Source organism: Phoca vitulina, unplaced genomic scaffold (genome assembly GCF_004348235.1).
Source record: "Phoca vitulina isolate PV1807 unplaced genomic scaffold, GSC_HSeal_1.0 scaffold26, whole genome shotgun sequence".
Taxonomy (NCBI): Eukaryota; Metazoa; Chordata; class Mammalia; order Carnivora; family Phocidae; genus Phoca; species Phoca vitulina.
This window is the reverse complement of record NW_022589729.1, coordinates 7207190-7229806: the sequence shown is the minus strand read 5'-3', so window position 1 is coordinate 7229806 and position 22617 is coordinate 7207190. Positions and strand designations below refer to the sequence as shown.

The window sequence follows — 22617 nt, the reverse complement described above, 5'->3', positions numbered from 1 at the left end:
TGTATATCCTCTTTGAGGAAGTGTCTATTCAAATTGTTTGCCCCCCCCCTTTTTTTAAATTGAGCTTTTAATTTTCTTGTTATTGAGTTTTGAAAGTTCTTCACATATTCTAGATACAAGTCCTTCAACAGATGTATGCTCTGCAAATAGTTTCTCTATCTGTGGCTTGTTTCTTCATTCTCTTAGTAGTATCTTTCAAAGAGCAGAAGTTTTAAATTTTGATCAACTGAAATTTATCATTTTTAAAAAAATTTTATGGATTTTACTTTAGCTGTCATATCTAAGAAATATGCCTAACCCAAGGTCACAAAGAGTTTTTTTTCTGTTTTCATTAAGAAATTGTATAGATTTAGACTTCACATTTACATCTATTATCCATTTTGAGTAAATTTTTGTGTATAGTATGTGGTGTAGATCGGAGCTAATTTTTTGCTTATGTAAATCCAATTGTTCTAGCCTCACTTTTTGAAAAGATCATGTGTTCTTCACTGAATTGCTTTTGCACCTTTGTAAAAAATCTCTTTTCTGTATGTGTTTGGGTCTATTTCTAAATTATATTCCATGTCATTGATTTAATTCCCCATCTCTCTATCTTTACACCTATGCCACACTATCTTAATTATTGTAGCCTTATAATAAGTCTTGTAATCTGGTAGTGTTAGTCCTCTAACTGATCTTTTTAACCCTGTTTTGGCTATTCTAGGTTTTTGTGTCTTTTTTTTTTTTTAGAGAGGGTACGTGCACACACACCAGAGGGGGAGGGGCAGAGGGAGAGAGAGAATCTTAGGCAGGGTCCATGCCCAGAGCTGAGCCTTACGGGGGGTTTGATCTCACAACCCTGAGATCATGACCCTGAGCCGAAATCAAGCCCCTAGGTGCCCCTAGGTTTTTGTGTTTTTATCTGAATTGTATAATGAACTGATTAATTTCTAACCCCCCAAAATCCCTCTTGGCATTTTGATTGGGATTTCATTAAGTCTACAGATCACCTTGGGGACAGCTGACATCTTAAGTCTTCTGACCTATAACCAAAGTGTGTCTCTCAGAGAAACAGAACCAATAAAATGTTTATACGTAAAGAGATTTATTATAAGGAATTGGCTTACCTGAGTATGAAAACTGGCAAATCAAATTTGCAGGGTGGGCTGGCAGACTGAAGATCCAAAAAGAGCCCATGTTGCAGTTCCAGTCTGAAGGCAGTCTGTGGTAAAATCAGATAATATCACACATGAAGGCAGCCTTTCAAATAACTACAAGTCTGAGACATCTAATTTTTCAAAAACTTGTTTCTAAGTGGTTTGCTTAGAAACTGGACACACAGTAACCAAACAAAATGTTAAAAATAGCTGTAATGTGTACATAATCCACTCAGCAAGTTTATTTAAGGTATAGTTAATGGGAATAAATTTGTTGTAGTAATTGTCCTTTTTAAACAACCACAAACTATATCATATTTTTATGAGAAAATTCATTTTGATCACCAAATTAAATGATCCCTTTAAATTCAACAAGTATTTATGAAGTTCCAACTTAGTCTCAGAAATGGTTTTAGATGATTTGTTTACATTCTCTAATTTAATCTTTATAATAACCATATAAGATGTAAATGGGGGATAATTATCCTTATTTCACATATAAAAAATGAAAGGTTGGAGAGTTTAAATAACTTTTCCATAGTTATTCAGGTTATGGCTGAGCTATGATTCAACCCTAAGCCCCATTTTTTTCCCATTTTACTTTGTGGTCTCTTTCTGAAAACATACACATACAGGGCCCTAAGACCTGCACAAAGAACTCTTTTTTTTTTGCTTCAGACCCTTGCATTTCTATAGGATCACATATATTCAAGTGACAGCACTTATTAGGATTCATTGTGTTTTGGCATTATGGGCCCAACTCTCCCAGTAGACCATGAGCGTCTTGAAAGTGGGTTCTATGTCTTATTCACCTTTGTAAACTCCATGGCAAATATTGCCAGTCACATATAGATGTTTTATAAAGGTTTCTTATATTTCCCTGTCAGAAGGGTTTTGTTGTTTTCTTGGTAGGTCTTTGAAAGAGTGTGTTGGAAGACTTTCTCCTCTGTTCTTCTCCCCTCACTTTCTGAAATCTGATAGGGAAAGATAAAGGTCTACATTTGTTTTACAGTGAGACTTTTAGTGCAAGAAGAATAAAGGCAGATTGACTTTAAGTTCCAAAGCACTTGGGCTGGGAAAAAGGATCCTAAGACCAGAGACATTACTTGAGAGACCAGTTAGTTCCCAGGTTGGGGAATGAGATGAAGAACGACCATATGTACCAGTTCACTCACTGTCTTCCCATTTGTTTTTCTTCACTTCTACCTGTACTGTTATTATAGATCACATCTTAGTGAATCGAGGATGGGAGTGTGTGTATATGTGAGTGGCCAGAGGCAAATCCACAGATTAAACAAAAAAGAAGAGGGAGAAAAATCTAAAGTTGTATCAGCTAAAAAAGAAATGCAATCAGCGCCTAAGACCATTTCATTACAAGGGTTGTTCCTGGAAATCTTTTTTATGTAGGTACCATGTGATGAAGAAAAGATATGATGGGGCAAAGTCTGACTCATTAGTATGAAGAGTGATAATTAGATTAAATGAAGAGGGAACTTGAGAGTTGATTATGCCCACAAGGCTTGGACAGGATGGGATATGGGGGGAATGAAGGGAGATGCTCCCTGGCCAGTTTTGATGGCCAGGCCAATCTGGAAACCTTATCCTTACAGTAGTCCCTAAAGATGCTACCATAGTGGAGGAGTAGAGTAGTTGCCAAGATATTAGCCAGAAGCTTAATTATAGAGATGAGGACATGTACTGAGTGGAGAGGAAAGGTATGATGTTATACGTGGCCATCCAGGAAGGCCACCAGGAACAGGAAGCATGGCTGCCTCAGGCACTCTACTGCCTTCCAATGATATGACCACTTCCCTGGTATAGCCCCAGATTCCTCTTCTGCTAGAATTAAGGTAATAGGCTCTAACTAGCTCAGATATTCTGCAAGTATTAAGCAAATAAATTCAGTTATAAATTTGGCAGTAACAGGGGATTAATTTAATTCTTGGCAGTTTTTTTTTCTAGTAGCCTGGCAGATAACCATACACATCAACACAATATGATACACTTAAGACGAATACCAAGAGTATCCTTTATTTCAAGGGTAATAGAACTCTAATCATATGCCATTAGAAACCTAAAGATGTCCCTACATAGCATATTTCTTGTACATATATAAAAAGCCAGAATAGTGGGTGCAAATGGGGAACATGAAATCATTAAAAAGCATAGCAAAATTAAAAAAATGAATCACTCATAAATAGTAAAATCAGAATACAAAGTAATTAGGTTTGTTTTCATATTTGAAGCAATAAAGTCCAAGGAGACAAATAATAATTTGTTGCAAGGTATCCACATAGATATCAAGTCCTTCAACTTCATCAGCCTTCCCCAAATGGGTTTTCTCTTGGGATAATATGCTGCTTTCTGGGTTGCTCAAGTTTTTCTCCTTGAGTCATATGTAAGCTATTATTTTCTAGAAAGGAAAAGGTGTTTTCAACCTGAATGATGTAGGACTTAAAAGCAGAGCAGCTAGCTTCATCTAAAATGCACAGTAATAACCTAAAGTATAAATGTGCATGAATCTATACTGATTCAAAGAAATGATTAAATAAATAAATAAATAAATAAATAAATAGAGAGAATGGACAAATCTCCCATACAAAAGGATTCCAAATAGTTTTACGTAGATACTCTGCCCTCAAGGAGGGGGAGCTTAACTCCTTACCCCTTAAGTGTGGGCTGTACTAATGACTTCCATCCAAAGAGGACAGTAGGACAAGAGGAGCAAGAGTAGCTTTACTTGGAGAAATCTGGCAAATACCACTTCAGCCAAGTGGGCAAGGTGATATCAACACTGATGACTCTATGTTGATAGTACGTGCCCTTGGTGAAAATGAAACTTTTCCTCTGTGATTTTAACCCCAGTCTCATCATGAGAAAAATAACAGAGAAGTCCCAGTTGAGGACATTCTACAAAATACCTGACCAGAACTTCTCAAAACTGTCAGGGTCCTCAAAAACAAGGAAAGTTTGAGAAACTGTCACAGCCAGGAGGAACCTACGGAGACAAAGAAATGTTGTATCCTGGATGGAGTCCTCAAACAGAAATAGGACATGAGGGAAATACTAAAAAAAAAAAAAATCAGAATCAGGCATAAACTTTAGTTAACAATAATGTATCATTATTGATTCATTAGTTGTGACAAATGTGCCATATTAATGTTAGATGATAATAATAGGTGAAACTGGGTATGGGTGTTCTATAAAAACTCTCTTGGTAGTTTCATATTTTTTCTGTAAGTCTAAAACTGTTTTAAAATAAAAAGTTTAGGGGTGCCTGAGTGGCTCGGTCATTAAGCATCTGCCTTTGGCTCAGGTCATGATCCCAGGGTCCTGGGATCGAGCCCCGCATCGGGCTCCCTGCTCACCGGGAAGACAGCTTCTCCCTCTCACACTCCCCCTGCTTGTGTTTCTTCTCTCACTGTCTCTCGCTCTGTCAAATAAATAAATAAAATCTTTAAAAAAAATAAAAAAATAAAATTAAAAGTTTATTTAAAAAATTTGCAGATGATGATTAGGGAAAAATGCACAGTAACTAAAGTATACAGGGTCCTGTGAAATAATAGAGAGGATATATGTTGGTCTTTGCCCTTGATTCCTAGCACAGAGCTCCTAACGCCATTTTTTTTAAGTTTTTACATATATTTTATTAGACTTATTCTTATTTTATATTATTTGTTGCTATTATAAATTACATTTTTTTGAATTACATTTTCCAATTTCTTGTGGTAGTATATATATATTTTTATTATGTCCATTGTAATCTCTTAAGTGATAAGAGCACTAGGAGCATCTTTTGTTCCTGACACAGAGCTCCCAAATCCCTTGGAATTTTCTAGCTGTTAACAGTGTCTTCTGTTCTAATGAGGTGATCATTGGTGGGGTCCTGGATGGGGTTGGTCACCAGAAAGACCAAGCCACAGTTAAAAGCTTGGAATATTCAGCCATGCCCCCCATTCTTCAGAGAGGGGAGAGGGGATAGAAAAGAAGTTAATGATCCATCATGCCTACATGATGAATCCTCCATAAAAATATCAGAAATATGGGGTTCAGATAGCTTCCAGGTTGGCAAATATGTGGAGGTGCTGGGAGAGTGGTGCCCTCAGAGACAGCATGGAAGCTCTGACTCCCTTGCTACATACCTGCTCTACTCATATCGTCCATCTATTTATGTATATTTCATCTATTATATATAATATAAACAGTAAGCCAATGGTTTTCCTCAGTTCTGTGAGTTGCTCTTGCAAATTAATCATATCAAAGGAGTAGGAACCTCTGATTTATAGCCCATGGGCTGTAAGTGGCAACCTGGACCTGAGCTTGGCATATGAGGGGGGATGGTCTTATGGGACTGAGCCTTTAACCCAGGTAGATAGTGTCAGAATTGAGTTAAACTGTAGGACAACCGACTGGTGTCACAGAATTGCTCAGAGTGGGGAGAAAACTCCACATCTGGTGTCAGAAGTATGAGTGTGGCTATAGTGTGAGAGTAAAAGAGAAGCTCAGGAGAAGGAGTGAGGGATTCCTTGCAGATCTCACTTGAATAGAGCACACAGCAATTAGTGAAATTCTGGGGGAATGTTTCCAGAATGTGATGAAAGAGGAACAAGGGACCAGGGGACATGCGGCTGAGGAAAACCTGAAAATTTTATAATGCAGATCTTTAGAGAATCTGCCTCTTAAGTTAATTATTGATTTAAATATTATATAATACCATATATATTTATTTAAATTACTATATATGATTTCAACAGCAAGATTTGAAATGTAATTCTCCTTTTATGATATATTATCTTGTGTCGCCTTCCCTTTTCCCCTACAATACACATAATATTTATGTTCAGTCTCTCCCTCCCTTCTCCCATTCTGTCTCTCTGTCTCACCATCTCCATTATCTGTATGTCTTTGTTTCTCTCTCTCTCTGTTTTTCTGCCTCTCTCTCTCTCCCTCTCTCTCTCTCTCACACACACACACAAACACACTCGCACACACACACATACACACACACATTTTTGGAAACAAGAAGGCAAGAGAACATGCTGTACCTTTGAGAAAAGTATAATGAAGACAATAAATGCAACTGATCCCTCTCCTTTAACAGTAAACTCATTCTTATTTACAGAAGATTAGTACTTGATTTTTATTGTATTTTTATCAGAGAAATATCAAATGGAGGATCCGTTTGAAGAATGTGAAATAAAGTGAGCCATGCAACAGAAAAAAGTTTGAAAACTCTTTCAAAAATATAAATATATATCTCTATAAAATCCTTTAACTAGATTCTTAAAATTTATCTTAGAGGCAGGAAAATAGTAATTTATTCCCAAGATTGTTTATCCCTTCCTTTCCATGTCTATTGCTATTATGGAATTTTGATTGTTCTCTTCTCATGTATAATAATGAAGAAGATTACCAATTAATCTGCCTGGCTGCATTTTCCTCCAGTTTACTCGTATCTAACAGAAAAATTATATTCCTTCCTTTTTTTTTTTCCATTTCTTTCTCAAGATTAAAATTGTCAATACTTAAAAGACACAATTCCAATTCCAATGCTCAACCAACCTTTCCCACTGTATCCCTCATTTTCCCCTAGCCTGGTATGGATCATACAAACAGGTTTGCTTATTCATTCTTTTTCCCTTGGCCTTGCCTTGGGTTTTCTTGCCATCTCATCTTTGCTTATTCCAATTCTTAGTCTCATTAAGCTCATTGCTACCTTAGCAAATCCTAATCCTACATCCTCTTCTGATGCCTCTGACCTTTGCCCTGTTGACACCTGTTTTCTTAAAATGTAACTCTCATTTGGTTGTAACTATGACAGGTCTGGAACATTGTTGAGAGTTCATTATTTTTCTGCTCTTGTAAAGGTTTTCTTTCATAGCATAATGCTGCTTCATTGCATTATGTCTACCTAACTTACTTGTCATTGGTGTTACTTAAGATTTAGCACCGTGAGGCATAGGAAGGGAGGCTTAGGCTGTTCTATGCACACTTTTAACTTTAGATGATGAGTGCATAGAGACAACTTTTGCATTCCCCAATAATTCATTTCCAGCATTAAATAGGCAGGCATGGCCTGATCCAATGGAGCATTCCCAAACCTCCATGACCCTGTGCCCCCTTTTATCAAAGACAAAAATCATTAGCTGCCTCCTAAGTGCAAAACAGAGCATTAGACTTTCCTTTCTCCCCCAATCAGGCTATAAGTATTTATTCAATATGTGAGCAACTTAAGATGTCATTTCATTCTTATCTGGATCATGGTCACACAAGCCTCCAGCTTTGGACACAGCAATGGTACTATATGTCTGAATGATAGGTTTTATCCGAATGCTGTAAAACCAGTAGTTTGTTACCTTGACAGATAAATAATTCCCCTTTTGTGGATTTTTAACCTTTCTGTTTTTTCCCCTGCACAATTCACTGTAATCTTCCATATCATTAAAAAAAAATCATTTTTTCATCTTATATTCTGCCACTTAGATATTCTGTCCCATGTCTCTTCTCAAGCTCCTACTTTTCTTATAAAAATTAATAATAATTAAATATTTATGTACCTGAGTCTTCATTTCCAGACATTCTGTATTATATTTCAATACTTCAAAAAGAAGCCTTTTAGATAATTCATGTGTAAAAGCAAAAGGTTTTTGCCAAGGGATGGACCTAACTATATCATAATTAAACAGCAAGGTGTTATTATTACTTGAGGGAATTCCAAGTGTCACTAGTGTTGGTCTAATCTCTCAGGTAGTACTTTACCCCAGAGAAATTGTCTAATTTTCTGCGTGGGGATCTGGGGATTTCTGGCAGCGTTACCAGCGATACTCTGGAAGCTGAGTGGGGAGACAAGCTGGACTTTTGTCATTTATTAGATTTTTACATAACCTCTTGTTTTTGGAGTGGCTCCCCGGTGTGAGCACTTCCTGGATACCCTGAGTTCAGAGTTTCTCTCATTTGTTCCACCACTCTGGACAACCACAAGCCTCTTAGCTGCATAGACCTGAGCAAGGGATATGATTGTTTAAGACATTTTTATTTTCATTTTTTTCAGATTAAAACCAGTCCTCCTGCATTCAGACCCCCTGGCACCTTTACCATCAAAGGTACAGCCACCTACAATTCTTGAGCCTTTTTAAAGCAGTGTTGTGAAATCTGGCTCTATTTTTTGGCATTGCCAACCATGTACTTAGCTTTTCTCACAATGTTAAGTCAGGTACAACTTGTTCCTCTGCTTTCCAGCTTTCAAAATGTTGATACATCTCCTTTGTGCTTCTCTTTTTAACTGTTACTCTTTGCTTTGGGGGGGTTTGAGGTTTCTTTTTTATCCTTTTATTGTTATTCTGGTGGCGTTTCAGGAGAGATCAGAAATAACATTGCATCTTTTCAATTTGCTCTGCTTGACTGGAAGTGTCAATTCCTTATCTCATTCCACCCATTCTCGCTTTGAGCTCACACTTTTCCCAAACTTTTATTTCTACATTCATGATGATGACCCCTGATTCTAGTCCCATAGCCTTTATCTTTCCAGAGTTTCTGAGCTGAGGCTTCAGCTTCCTTCATCAAGGTTCCATGCTGAGTGAACCACAGGTGCCTCAAGTTCATCTTTACCAAAATAGGATATATATTACTTTCCCAATGAGAAAGATCTTTCACTTTCTCAGTTTCCTCATTACTTCCCATTTTAATCCATTACCAAATCCTGTGATTTCTGCCTTTATGATTTCTGGCAAATTTGACTTCTTTCTTTCCATTCCTATTGCTGTGCCTTAGATCTGGGAAATCAAAATGGCCTCCTAATCTTCCAGACTATTCTGAAAACATCCACCATGTTTTGACTACTTTGACTTTACCATCATGAGTGAAATCAAATCCAAATTTCTCAGCCTGGAAATTTGAGATCCTTTATGATTTCACTCTAGTATACTTTTCTGATCTTATATTTTATGATATCTCTCTTAATTAACTAACAAGCTACTTCCCACCACAGAACCTCTGTATCGACTGTCCTGGGTGCAACACTTACCTGGTTCCCTAATCAACTTTTGTTTTGTTTGTTTTCTTCAGAGCGTACCTCAATTGTCTAGGTCAGTTTTTGTTTTTGTTTCTTGATCCAGGCTTTCCTAGAGATGAGTATTTCCCTTCCTTGAGAGCACTTGTTTCAGTTTGCTTTTTTGAATACTTTAGTTTGTCTGCTGGGGGTGAGGACTGAAGAGACAGTGGTTACTGTAAGCTAATGACAACATTCTTCTGGCAATAAATATTGCTTCAGAGAACCAAGGTTCATTGAACAAGAAAGAGATATCTTAAATTTAAGCTTCAGATTTAGTAGAATCAGTGGCAAAAGAAGAGTGGTTAAAGAGAATGGCAGGTAACTAGCAAATGCTGTGATTAGAAATCCTCAGCTGGTCATTGCTGCTTTAAAGTGATGTAAGAACTCAGCATCTAAACCTTACGGCTAAGAAATTACCATGAATGATCTTCTGACATCAAATCGAAAACACTCATACCTGAATGGGATGAAAGTTTCTGAGAGAATAATCAAAACACGACTGGAAAATACCATACCACGAACTTGGTGTCATGATGACTTTACAATTCTTTATAGCTATAAACCATTTAACGTTCTTCAATAAAAGCTCAGAAAAGGCCGAATAGCATGCAATTTTCTTTGGCAAAAAAAGCCTGGTTTAAACACAGTGAAAAGGTTTGTATGGGTTCAAAAGGGGTGACAAAGACACTATTTTTTGCTATCATTGGCCTGTGATCAACTTTTGTGTCCAAAACAAATGAATCTGGATGGAAGTAGTTAAAAGACTGAAGTGAACTAGTCCAATTCTTTTTAAGATATTATTGCTGCACTATCCTCCCTCATTTGAAATCTGTGTTGGGAGATAGAGACCACTTCAACTCAATGAGTCACTTCTACTTCCTAGCCAGAACAATTAAACTTCTTGTATAAAACATGACCTGAAGCCTGCCCTTCACCACATCATCCCACCTCAAAAACTCCCAGGGGTCAGCTCTGACATTTAACAGCTCACAAATTCAATTTTGTAGCTGATGAAGCCAACTTCATGCTTTTACAAATGAATATTAGGTTATTGCAAATTTTCTTCTTCAACATTTTGGGTAATATATAAAATGTGTTGTCAGTTCAACTGCCAGCCTGAATAATGTTACGCATGCCTCTTTATCATGATGAAGATAGCTTTTATAGGTCAGCTACAGGGAGAATGAGAAAAAGATGAACAAATCCTCCATCCTCCACTTCCTGTTCTCCACCCACTGACTGTCCCCCCCTCCCCCACCAAGGGAAGGAAGGAAGGAAGGAAGGAAAGAAGGAAGGATGGAAGGTAGGAAGGAAAGAAAGAAGGGAGGGAAGGAAGGGGAAAAAAACATAAATATAGCTATATGGTCAATCTAGTCAGTATTCCTACATTATCTTATCAGTTACTGAAATAGTTAATGTATTTTTGCTGCTTCTTTATTGTTAGCAGCTGAGCAGCTTTTCTCCTCCTCTTCTTTTCAATTGTTATTGATCTCTTGCCACAGTTTGCATACAATCCCCTAACAGCATTAGCTCATTTTTATTCCAGTTTTGCAGATTAGCTCATCTGGGTTATGTTCTTTGGTGTGTTGGTGTTGAGTGTTGAATACATCTTAATTTTCATTCTTAAAGGCATTCTCAACCATAACAGGTACTTAATGAGTTTGATCTTCTTTTACATATATGTTTGACCTTCTTGGCAGAAAGAGCTCCCAGATTTTTTATTTATTCATTTGTTGGTATCTATAGCAGGTGGATTTATGTGGAAAGGGAGAGCGGGTTTTAAATTACTTTCCTTTATTTCTCAATTATTTCTGAAGCCCATCCTCTTCCCGGAATGTATATTTGACATTATTATAATTCAGGTTCTATTTTCATCCAGTTTAATGTAACAAAAGCATCTGCTACTTCATTTGAAAACAAATGGCTTTTCCTCTGTTTAAGACAATTCACTTTTATTTACACTTATTCAAATACACTCTATACTTCTTACTCGGGACTCAGAACTTAGCTAAAGACAAGTTTAATCAAATAAATCCACCATAAGTCCATGGGAATATTGCTGCTTCCTACCCCAACCCTTACAATGTACACAGTGTTCATGCAGCCTAACTCCAAGTACAGTTATCATGTTTTTTTTCCTACTTATTCCAATTTCGGATCTCAGAGAAAATATAAGATCCAGTGCCATCTCAGCTTCTTCCCTTAGGTACTTAAGCCACTATATCTACATCTTTATCCCTATCACTAGCTCTGTCTTTGTCCCGTTCTCTGTTTCCATCTGTGTCTATATGTACATCAACTGCGGTATGGATGTAGAAGTCTCTATGGTTTACTAGCTCTCTGTAAGGGACTGGGCCGAAAGGATGAGCAGGGCTCAGCTCCTTTCCTTCAGAAGAAGCTGAGTGTAAGAGGCAGAGATGTTAAGACATGTTTCAATTAAATGAAGTAAGAATGGGAATAAACAAAGTGGTGTGGAGCCTGATAGGAAAGACTGTTTGTCTCTGCTTTTGGACTGGGGAAAGTTTCGAGTGGGTGAAACTTCCTGACAGATGAGTAGGAGTTTGCAAAACAGAAATGAGGGTGGTAGTATTAGAACAGTGTGTGCAAAGGTGCACCTAGCTAAATGTTTGGTCTGTTTGGGGAACAGCAAGAGAGCCGGGTGGCTGGAGTCTGGGTTGTGTGGGATGGAATGGCAGAAGCCCAGACTACAGGGATGGAAAAGACCTATGAGCTAATCGTCCCTTTTCTCCATTTCTTCCTTCTCTATCTCAAAGCCAAAGTGTCCATGGTGTTCTCATCCATGGCTGGCCCAGGAAAATGGATTTAATCTCTTTGAACTAAAAGAAAGGAGGTCAAGAATGGAGACAGGCTAGAAGCCAGGTCACAACCTGTCTTCTCAATGCCAAAAACACTTTGGTTTTACATGTGAAGGCCTGTGTGCTTTTTAAATTTGAGTTACTCAATGTTTAGGTAATGTGCTATTTTTAATCTGTTTGCTAAAGTCAGCCATTCCTCATCCTTAAATTCATTTCTCTAGATCTAAAAAAGGATAAAATGTCATTTGATGTACCTTCATGAAATTGCACTTGATTTACTATTTGAGATTCAGAGCTGGCATTAAGATGAGTGATGAAAACAAATTATTTATTGAGTCTTTCCTCTTTCCCCATGCATACAGTGAAAACATTTTTCCCTCCCCCAGAGCAACCAAGCAAGGCCTACTATACCTCGATTAGGGGACAATTTAATTTCTTATTCCATTTTGCCCAGCATGACTACATGCCTGTTAATTATAAAAGGTATTCTATTACAGTGATGGCAGTTGGCAGTGCAAGTTACATAATCATAATTCCAGATAATATGCACTAGATTTGTTATTTAGGAAAACTTTAAAATTGTGCTTCAAGAGATAGCAAGAGTTTAGTTCATGAGAGTCTTTTACCAAGGGTACTAGAAATTTTAAAGAGCCAAATGCATTTTTTTCTCTATTTGTAAATACTAAGGTAAGCATTACAAAGGTATTATGCTTCAAGAAATAAAAAATTAGGCCAAGTTATCCTTGGGAATTAAGTCAAAAGCCACAGTTAGAGTTTGAAGGTATGACAATGTCCCAGAAATAATCTAGTAATCTGTAATGAAATAAGAAATCCAAAAGGAAAGCTGACTACTTGTTTCATTTTTTAGACTTTTACAATGGGTAGGCCAGTTGAAATATCAAACATAGATCAAAATACATTAAATAAGTCTCATGCATGTAGCATGAAGCAAACTTCCTACTATAAAGCATATATAACCAAATCCGATAATTAAAATATTGCAGAAAATTAGAAATACGAATCAGAATATAGCTTCTTAAAAATAAAACTTAGAAAGTGTTTTCATTCACAGTCTTCTATGACTTGAGATTCAATTTACTTTTCACATCAAAATGATGATATAAATCTCAAAGGTATTTTTTCACGATATATAATTGCCTACGTTAAAGTATGGTAATATTGAAATATACACAGTGTAATTCATCATTGTTACTGCTCATATGCAAATTATACTCTACTCTGGGACTATGTATTAGTTATTCCTGTGTTCATTTATCCTTAGAGATTTTATGTAATTATATAAGAAAAGAAGAAGAGGAAGGAGGAAGAGGAGGAGGAGAAGAAGAAGCAAAACATAATAGATTCATTCATTGTTAGTTTCTCATAAAGAGTATGAGGTTTAATATACATATACAAATATATATGTGTGCATGTGTGTGTATGCACATAACAATTTATAATTTATATAACAATCATTTACTGAGTTACCACATTGTGCCAGGCACTTTGTCAAGTGCATACATCCATATATTCAATATAAGCCTTGAAACAACTCTAGGAGATAGGCAACATTAATCTTATACAGAAGAGAGGAGAAAATGAGCCAGAGGAAGTTTTAAGTAATCAGCTGAAGTTCAAAGCACCATAGCTTGGATCTGAACATCTTTGTTAAGGCTTACTTATGCCCAGACTCTTAATCACTACCATGTATTACCTCGCTGCCACTGAGGGAGTGGGTATTTTAACTCCTAGTTGACACACATAATAGTCTTGATTTATTTTTCATTTTAAAATAAAAAATGGCCATTCATTAAATGAGTTACCAAGAGTAGAAACCAGTATAGTAAGAAATTGAGACACATTTAAATGAATAGTCTACAAATACAGTAATTTTCTTTCATAATTACTTCCTTGAAAAAAGAGAAAAAACTACCATCTTCATTGCTTGTTCTAGGAAATTGCCAATCCAAAAGTCTTTATTTTTATGTTCCTTATCAAAATCACTCTTGCTGTCATTTAAATCTTTCCTTTTCCCTGCATCTTTTTGGGGAGGAAACCAGGAATAACTGATAGCTACTGTTTATTCTATATGACTTCATTTTAACTCTGGAGTCCTTCTTTAATATTGCTTGTGAAATTCTGAATTATATCATTATTTTTAAAAAGAGGAGATCATGACATTAGAGTTTTATAGCTCTTCAAAATATACCTTAGAAAATGAGGTGTTTCAGCTGATTAGCCATCTATTTCATACATCAAAATGTAAAAACAGTAACTGTTTGGTTGGAAGCCCTTTTTAAGTGAACAACATATTTCCCCATCTTCAGGAACAGAGTATTTTGAACATAAATGAACACTTTTTTGATTCAGAGCCATTGCATCGATGTTATAACAGCATGATGTCATCAGAAATAAGACTATTTCTCATGTTCTGATAGTCCTAGATTTTTTTCACTTTTTACATTTTAGTGTCTCCCTATCATTGTGTTTCTTCATTGCTCTCACACCATGGGCATTCTGTCTTGCTGTCACTGATTATCTACTAAAGAGATGAACACTCCCACTTCCAAAAGCCCTATTACCTATTTTATCTACTTATGAATCAACAGATTATTAGAAAAAAAATAATCCTTATAAGTACTTCTGATGTTCTACCTACCATGCTAGCCGAATGGCATGTGTTATTCCACATGGTCCTAATTACCTATCTAGGAAGTAGGCGTTATTAGCTCTAATTATCCAGTGAGCAAACAGAGGCTCAAGGAGCTAAATAATCTGCATATGCTCATTTATGATCCTGTTAGCATGGTATCTAAAGTAAATAAATGCATTTGTGGTTCTCCTCTGTGTACAGTACATGAGTGCTACTAATTTTCTCAAGACCTTTATTTTGCATTCTTCGTGCTTCTCCCACTATGATCTGGATGGATGATGTTGCTGGACATGCAAATATTTCTCCCATAATGTGGTATACACAGTTCAGAAAACTACCTCTGGTCTTACAAAATTGCTCCCTTTTTGAGAAAAGAGCAGTGGACAGTCAAAACCTATGCACCCTTGTGACAGATTACTAACAAAAACAATAATGATACTAATAAAATAGAAGCACAGCTTTTAAATAAATTTAAATGAAATAAATATCACAGGAAATACTGAACTTCAGAAATAAGGTAAAAGGGAGGGAGCTTGATGGAGGAAAGACTAAGGAAAAGATTATAAGGGAGAAGGGTGCCGAGCTATAGAGACAAGGGTGAAATGCATAAAAAGCAGAAAGAACCACCCAGTAAGGATTTCTTAGAACATGGCCAAAGTGAGTCAGGAGGAACTATATGTGATGACTGGGCATTGGGGATCATGCTATATTCCTTCATGCTTTGCTGCATCCAGCTGGTGTGGGGTGCTTTGCATTCTGTTGCTGTGACTATATGGCATGAAACATTAACACACTGGGAAAAAATTGTATATGGACAGCAAGACTTCCACAGTATCCTGACATCATTCCCTTACTCCCCAATACTCTATCACTAATTTACATATCGGAAACATTCATTGTACTAGAGCAGACTGCATTGCCTTCATAAGTGAATGACATGGCATTATCTTTTTAAAATTTTTTATATCAAATATCTGGTAGTATGACTGTGTGGCCATCCCAAAATATAAAAGGCAATGCACTGGGAGAGTAAATCAGTAAGTCCTATGATTTGACAAAATGTCTATTTTTCCAAACAATGATATTGATACTGTTTTGCCCCAAAGGGTTAGATTATTAAGAGTATTCCTAAGGTGCTAGAAACAAAAATCCTGTGTGCTCATCATGCTGATTCCTTGGGCTTTCGGAGGGTACAGGGATCAGTGCACACATAACATGGGCTCTCAGGAAGGGACTTCATTCAAATCCTGCCGTTAGTGAAGAAACTCCATGCTGTGTTCCATCATTTACTAAACATTTAGTGAATATTCATTGCATCGTAGGCCCTTCTTCCCTGACTCCTGGCCTTGCTCTTGCCCCATGATCTAATCATACTGGTGCCATATTTTACTGGATAGAGCAGAACTCATTTATATCCTACCATGGGGATGGTAAGAGCATGGCTAGTTTTTTCAGACTGTGTGATTTTAGGCCAGTTATTATAGATCTCTAAGACTTACTTTCCTCAACTGCAACATGGAACAAATAATTCCCTGTAATCCCTCATAATTATGTCAAAGTTAATTTGTGAAAATGAACATAAAGCGTTTCGTGAAAAGAATTCACAACTGCAACTTACGCAATGCAAGGTGATGGTGTTGATTACTACTATAAGGGTTGCTGGTTGTTACATGGATTCGATATGGCAGCTGTGCAACCATGTGCCCTCTTTTGGAGCTAATTCCTCCACACCCTACCAAAGCACACTTAGCCAAAGCAGAATTCTTCAACCTGTTTGTAACACCAAGGTCATAAACTTATTTCACCAAATTTCTCAAACATCTATCAGGTGCTGGGTATTTTTGTTAAATGCTGCATAGAGAATAATAAAACCTGTCTTTTATTCTGAAGTTGCTGAGCAATGAGTGGAAAACCTAATGTAGAAATTGGTGCTATGTAGCCACAGAAGTGAATGTGGCAGAAAGAACACAGATTGGGATGCCAGGGTAGCTCAGTAGGTTAAGTGGCTGCCTTCGGCTCAGGTCATGATCCCAGGGTCCTGGGATCGAGCCCGGCATTGGGCTCCTTGCTCAGCGGAGAACCTGCTTCTCCCTCTCCCTCTGCCACTCCCCCTGCTTGTGCCCTCTCTCTGTCAAATAAATAAAATCTTTAAAAAAATAAAATTAAAAAAATAAAAGAAAGAACACGGATTACAGAAGTCGACAAATCTGGGTTCAAAAATCTCCACTGTTAACCTCTGAGGAAGTTGATTCAGCTCTAGGTTTCAGTTTCTTTGACATCAGGTAACATGGATGACCTACCTTTGAAGAACTGAAAGTAAAGTCTGGAAAAGGTAGGCACTTTTGCCATACCTAACACGCAGTGTCGTTCGATAAAAGTAACGATTACATAAAGGAGGATGCAGGTAGTTTTGATGGGAACAGATTCAGGAAGGATTTTTGTGCAGAAGGTGGGATTTGAATTAGGCCTTTAGTTAAAGACAATTCTTGTGTCATCTGCCTGTTACATTATTATTATTTTTTTTTATTGCAGTGATTGCTTTCACATCATTCTAGATTATTTAAAAGGTCACAAGTAACGTTCATCAAGGTTCAAAAAGTTCAGGTTGAAAATTTAAGGTAATAACTTTTTTAAAAAAGAATCAAATAAATAGGAGATGTATAAAGAGGCAATTGGATACTTGTAATCCTAAAGTACACTTCAGGAGGCCTTAGCTCATACATGGGGGGAGTTACTTCCTTAGCTCCCTGGGAACCTCACGCTTGCCCAGCTCCCTCTGGCTGTGTTCAGAGCAGTTGGCCAAGGACAGACCACAGCTCTGTCTCCGTGGCAAAGAGACAACAGGACAGGGGTTAACAGGAGTTCTGTGATTGATTTCTCCTTTTTTTTTTTTGTTTTTAGGGAGAAAAAAAAAGTGTTCTAAGAGAGACACAAGGCTCAACAAGTTGAATTTGGGATTTATTCCCGGTATTACTTGGATTTTCAAGAATTTTTGGAAATCTTGCCTTTCGGCCACAGTACTCCTCAGCAATAGGAGTTATTTGCCAAATTCATTTCAAGCTCTTGAATTTACAGTTAAAAGAGAAATAAAAAAGTCTTTCATTTGTTCCTAAGCTGTTTATTTTGCTTGTAAAACCAATCATAATGTCTACCCAATAAAAAGAGAAATGCATGAAAGTTCTAACTCCAGAAAAGTTAACTGTTGAGCCTGAAATTCTCCCTAGGCAAAGCCAGAAGTCATTTTAATGAGACAGAGTTTTCTCTTTGAACTTGGGAGGGCACAAGCAACAAACTTGCTAAGAAAATTCTCCCTTTATCCTTATAATTCTCCCCTTTAACACAGACTGTGTGGCTCAGCTTGGGACTGGAAATTGCTAGCCTTTTAAGGCCTGAGCAACAGAAAGCTGGTAGCGGTCCTATATTGCTTTGTAGCACTGGGAAACTGCTTAGAGTGTCGGGACTCGCTGTGGTGTGTGTGGCTTGTGTGGCATGAACTATGGGTGTGCCGGGACCCCGCCCCCCACCCCTGCCCTGTCCTGCGGTTACACCTCTCATTACTGCTCACACACACACACACACACACGACCCTGTGGAGCAGACTTCAGTGATAGCCAGCCTGACCATCTGTGAGTTTGGAACCACAGATACTAAAAATGTTATGAAATGGCCTTTCCCCCCCCACCATATGCCTGGAGCAACGCTGATATGCATACTGAGCAGCATAATCCTAACGGAAATGAGGCGAAACACAAAAGCCAAACCTAAAAGGTGCATCATCTTGTTGGTTTCAGACCTACTAAGACCAGCACTGGCCATGTGGGATCCTGTTTTGCAGAAAATCTGGACACGAATCAAGGGTTTTGTTTCTTTGGGTTTAGAAACTTTTCATCACTTTTTCCTTCTAGCATGAAAATACAACACTAACTACTTTACCAGGAGAAGCAAAAGTGTTTGAGAAATAATTTCAGCGCCTGCCAGCGCCTGCTATTGAGATCAGCGTCGTTTCCAATTTGTCCTGACTCTCAAAATATATATATTTTTTTCTCATTGGGAATTTTCTCCTATGTGAATACCAAGGCATAGCAGCTGTGGCACAAATAAATAAGTAAATAAATCCAATTTATATGCAGAAGCTATGCTCTTGAGGACTGCTTTCCCTCTGGACTTTCTAATATCCTCCTTGGGGTGATTCACTGCAGTCGGTGCAAGAGCCCCTGTGGAAGCAGCTGGTAGCTCAGCGGCTGGGCTTTTCCCAGATGGGGGAGACCAGACTTTTGGCTTTATCATGAAATAACACACATTAAGGACATTCTTCATCTTCAAAACACAAATAAGTCTTCAGCCCTTCATTCTTCTTGTGGGGCAGGGTCATTGTCATTACTGATCCCTCTTTTCTCTTTATAATTCTTTTTCCTACCTACTGGTCACTTACTTGTTCCCCCTCCCCCACCTTTTAGTGAAATTGAGGCATCAAGTTGCAAAACAAAAACAGAAACAAAATAAAACCAAAGCCAAGAGGGGAATGCCATCAATGCTCTCAGGCCTGTTCTTCCTGGCCTTCTGTGTCGTGGGGGCCCCTGGGCCCCTCAATTGCTGTCCCACGGATGGAAAGCATGTTTGTTGCTCACACTGCAATGGGAAGGAGGTAAGCTCTTGGAATGAGGAGGATCGAATGAGGAGGATGCAGTTCTGTGGATAACAATTTGGGGAAATATTTAAGGACAGTTCTGTGACTCAAGCATGGGAGATGTCCTGCAATAGCAGAGAGTATAGAAGTTCAGGCTTTGGTGTTCTTCAGGCCTGATTCAACCACTTGTTCAAGTGTGTCCTTGAGAGAAGGTGGTTCACTACTCTAGGCCATACTTTCCTCATGTGAAAATGGGCATAATAACACCCCCTATTTCATAGGTCGGTTGGGAAGACTTCATGAGATCAAAGATATAGAATGCCTAGCACCATGCCTGGAACATAGAAAGAGTCCAATAGATGTAAGCTGAGATTGGACTACGGTGCTGAATTCACATACTGGGTGTCTTTTTGCAAAATAATGCTGGAGTTCTTGAAGATCTGTTTGCACTTTAATACAAGGCAGTGGGATAGCGTGCACAGAGCATGAGTTTCACAGAACTGGATTTAATATCATTCCTTCACATATAAGCTTTGCCAGTAGGTCTACGTCCAGCAAGAAATATGGCTTTGGGGCCTTGTACTACCTTCTAGAGTTATTTGGGGACTGGTTGTGATAACATAATTAAATTGCTCAGCTCATAGTAGATCTTCAGTTAAGTGTGGCTTTCCTCCTTACCCTTTTTATTCTCATAAGCAAGGATCATTTAGAAAATCCCATGACTCAAAAAGTTCTTTTACATGTTTGCTTCGTGTCATCTCTTTAATGAGCCCTTTCAATAAACCAGAGTATCACATGGTAGAAAGCGTCTTCAAACTACAATCACTTGGTCAGTAACATGCATAAGCTATCTCGTCAATGTGGTTTGCAAGGTGGGGACAAGACTTACACAATCAGGTTGCCGTGAGAATTAAATAGGATAATACATGACAAATGCTTAGAACACTGCTTGACACATATTAAATGTTATAATAAGTGCTATTGTTTTTATGATTAAACTATATTATTAAAGTTTTAAAAACTTTATTTCATCGCCTTATTCAATATATCACTTTTAAAAAGTATTTTAGCACTTTTTAGATATGTTTTGTGATACATAATTATATGATTTCTCTGTCTATAATTGCCACATATGCTTTGACAGTTAATTTTATGTGTCACCTTGGTTAGGCTACGATCCCCAGTTGTTTGCCCAGACACTAGTCTAGATGTTGCTGTGATGGTATGTTTTTCTTAGATGTGATTAACATTTGCCGTTAGTTGACTTTAAGTAAAATGGATTATCCTCTATATCCGGGGTAGGCCTAATCGAACCCACTGAAGGCCTTAAGAACAAAAACTGAGGTTTCCCAGAGAAGAAGGAATTCTGCCTCAAGATTGCAGTTTCACTTACTGCTTGAATTTCCAGCCTCCAGGCCTGTTATATGGATTCTGGACTCAAGACCAAGACATCAACTATTACCTGAATTTCTAGCCTGCCAGCCCACCTGCATTTACAAGACCCTCCTGTCATATGAGCTGATTCCTTAAAGTCTCTCTCTATTTCTATATCTATTTATCTATTATGTATCTATCTATCATCTCTCTATCAATCTATCTATCTATCTATCATCTATTTATCATCTATCATCTATCTATCTATCTATCTATCTATCTATCTATCTATCTATCCATCATCTATCTATTTCTCTGGAAAACTGTAATACATACATATGCCCTGTTTCTTTGTTTCTTCAATTACATCAGGGTTGGCAAACTATGGCCCATCTGCCAAATCTACCCTGCTACCTATATTTGTAAATAAAAGGTTTTATTGGAACATAGCCATGTCCATTCATTTATGAATTGTCTATGGCTGCTTTTGTGCTATAATTGAGCACCAGAATTAAATAGTTGCAACAGATCATAATGCCTAAAATATTTATTATCTGGGCACCTGAATTAGAGTAAATCTTCATGACATCCAGGGGTATGTCATCTTTTTCTAATTCAAACTTTGTAGGCCTCAAGTGTTGATAAAACACTGTTACAGCAACTGAGAAAGTTATAGGGTCTTGTTTCTGGAGAGAAAAAGAATGAAATATTTTTTCTCCTCTTTTTTTTAAAGATTTATTTATTTATGTGAGAGAAAGAGAGCATGAATAGGGGGAGCGGCAGAGAGAGAGTGAGAGAGACTCTCAAGCAGACTCCCCACTGAGCATGGAGCTTAATGCGGTGCCTGATTTCATGACTCTGAGACCATGACCTCAGCTGAAACCAAGAGTTGGACGTTCAACCTACTGATCCACCCACGTGCCCCATATTACATTTCTTCTTAATACTCTCAAGATGTTTACCTGCTTGTGGACAAGGCAGCTAAACAAAATATTCTGTTGAATAAATGATCCTATTATTTTTATTGACACACCTCTTCCTCTGGAACCTACAGCAATATCCTATACTACTAAAAATGTAATTGCCATTTGACCCTAAGTTTCACTCCTAGAAAATAATCCGAAGGCAATAAGCCTAAAATAAATTGTAATATTTCTTATCAATATGACAGGCTGAGCTGACATAAAGATTTGTTGGATAAACTGCAACAAAAATTATATATATATATATAATTATATATATATATAATTATATATATATATAATTTTATATGTAATATGCAGATAATAGATATCTATAATATCTATTATCTGATATAGATAATATATATATCTATAGATATCTATAATAGATATCTATAATATATATTTTGGATAATAATAGATGCATATAGATACAGATATCTCCAAGCTTTAAAACCAGAAAGAAAAATCCCCAGGATGTAGAAACAAAAATCTCAAAATCAGAGCATTGAGTGGGAGTTAAAGCTGAATGATCCTCAGGGATCTCAAACCTGGGCTGGGTTTTAATGCCCACTTGCAGGAAGGTACAGAGTTGAGTCTCTGGAACTGATGTTCTTTGGGGAACCACAGTTGAGGCCCCTCTATAAAGATGAGTTGGAAGGGCCCATTAAAGCTCCACAGAAAGACTCTCAAAGATGGTTGAGAACTGCCCACTGGCCTTTGGTCATGGGTTGAAAAAGAATTACCCCAAATTAGTCAGAATTTTAACCCTAAACTGTGCAGGTGTCTCAAATTCCACTAACCAAGAGGGGGTAGAAATGGCCTGATGTAAGAAATTAACATACATATTCTTTTGTAACAGGGGCAGGTTCCTGGTAGGAACCAGTAAGAATCTTTTCAGAGACTTTTTTCAATGATTATTTCAAAAGGATAGTATAAAAGTGAAAACATTGGAATTTCAATGCAAGCTCTCCTCTCTGCCTAGGAAAAATTATATTT

General features: G+C 37.4%; 1 long non-coding RNA gene across 6 annotated transcripts in view; it reads right to left on the bottom strand.

Annotated features, from left to right (window-relative positions):
- LOC116643430 overlaps nt 1-22617 on the bottom strand; it is a 445025-nt gene that overhangs the window by 140871 nt on the left and 281537 nt on the right. For all 6 annotated transcript variants that reach the window (XR_004301555.1, XR_004301552.1, XR_004301557.1 and 3 more), the window contains one exon: nt 1107-1201. This is a non-coding gene — a long non-coding RNA (uncharacterized LOC116643430). The remainder of the gene's footprint in view (nt 1-1106; nt 1202-22617) is intronic.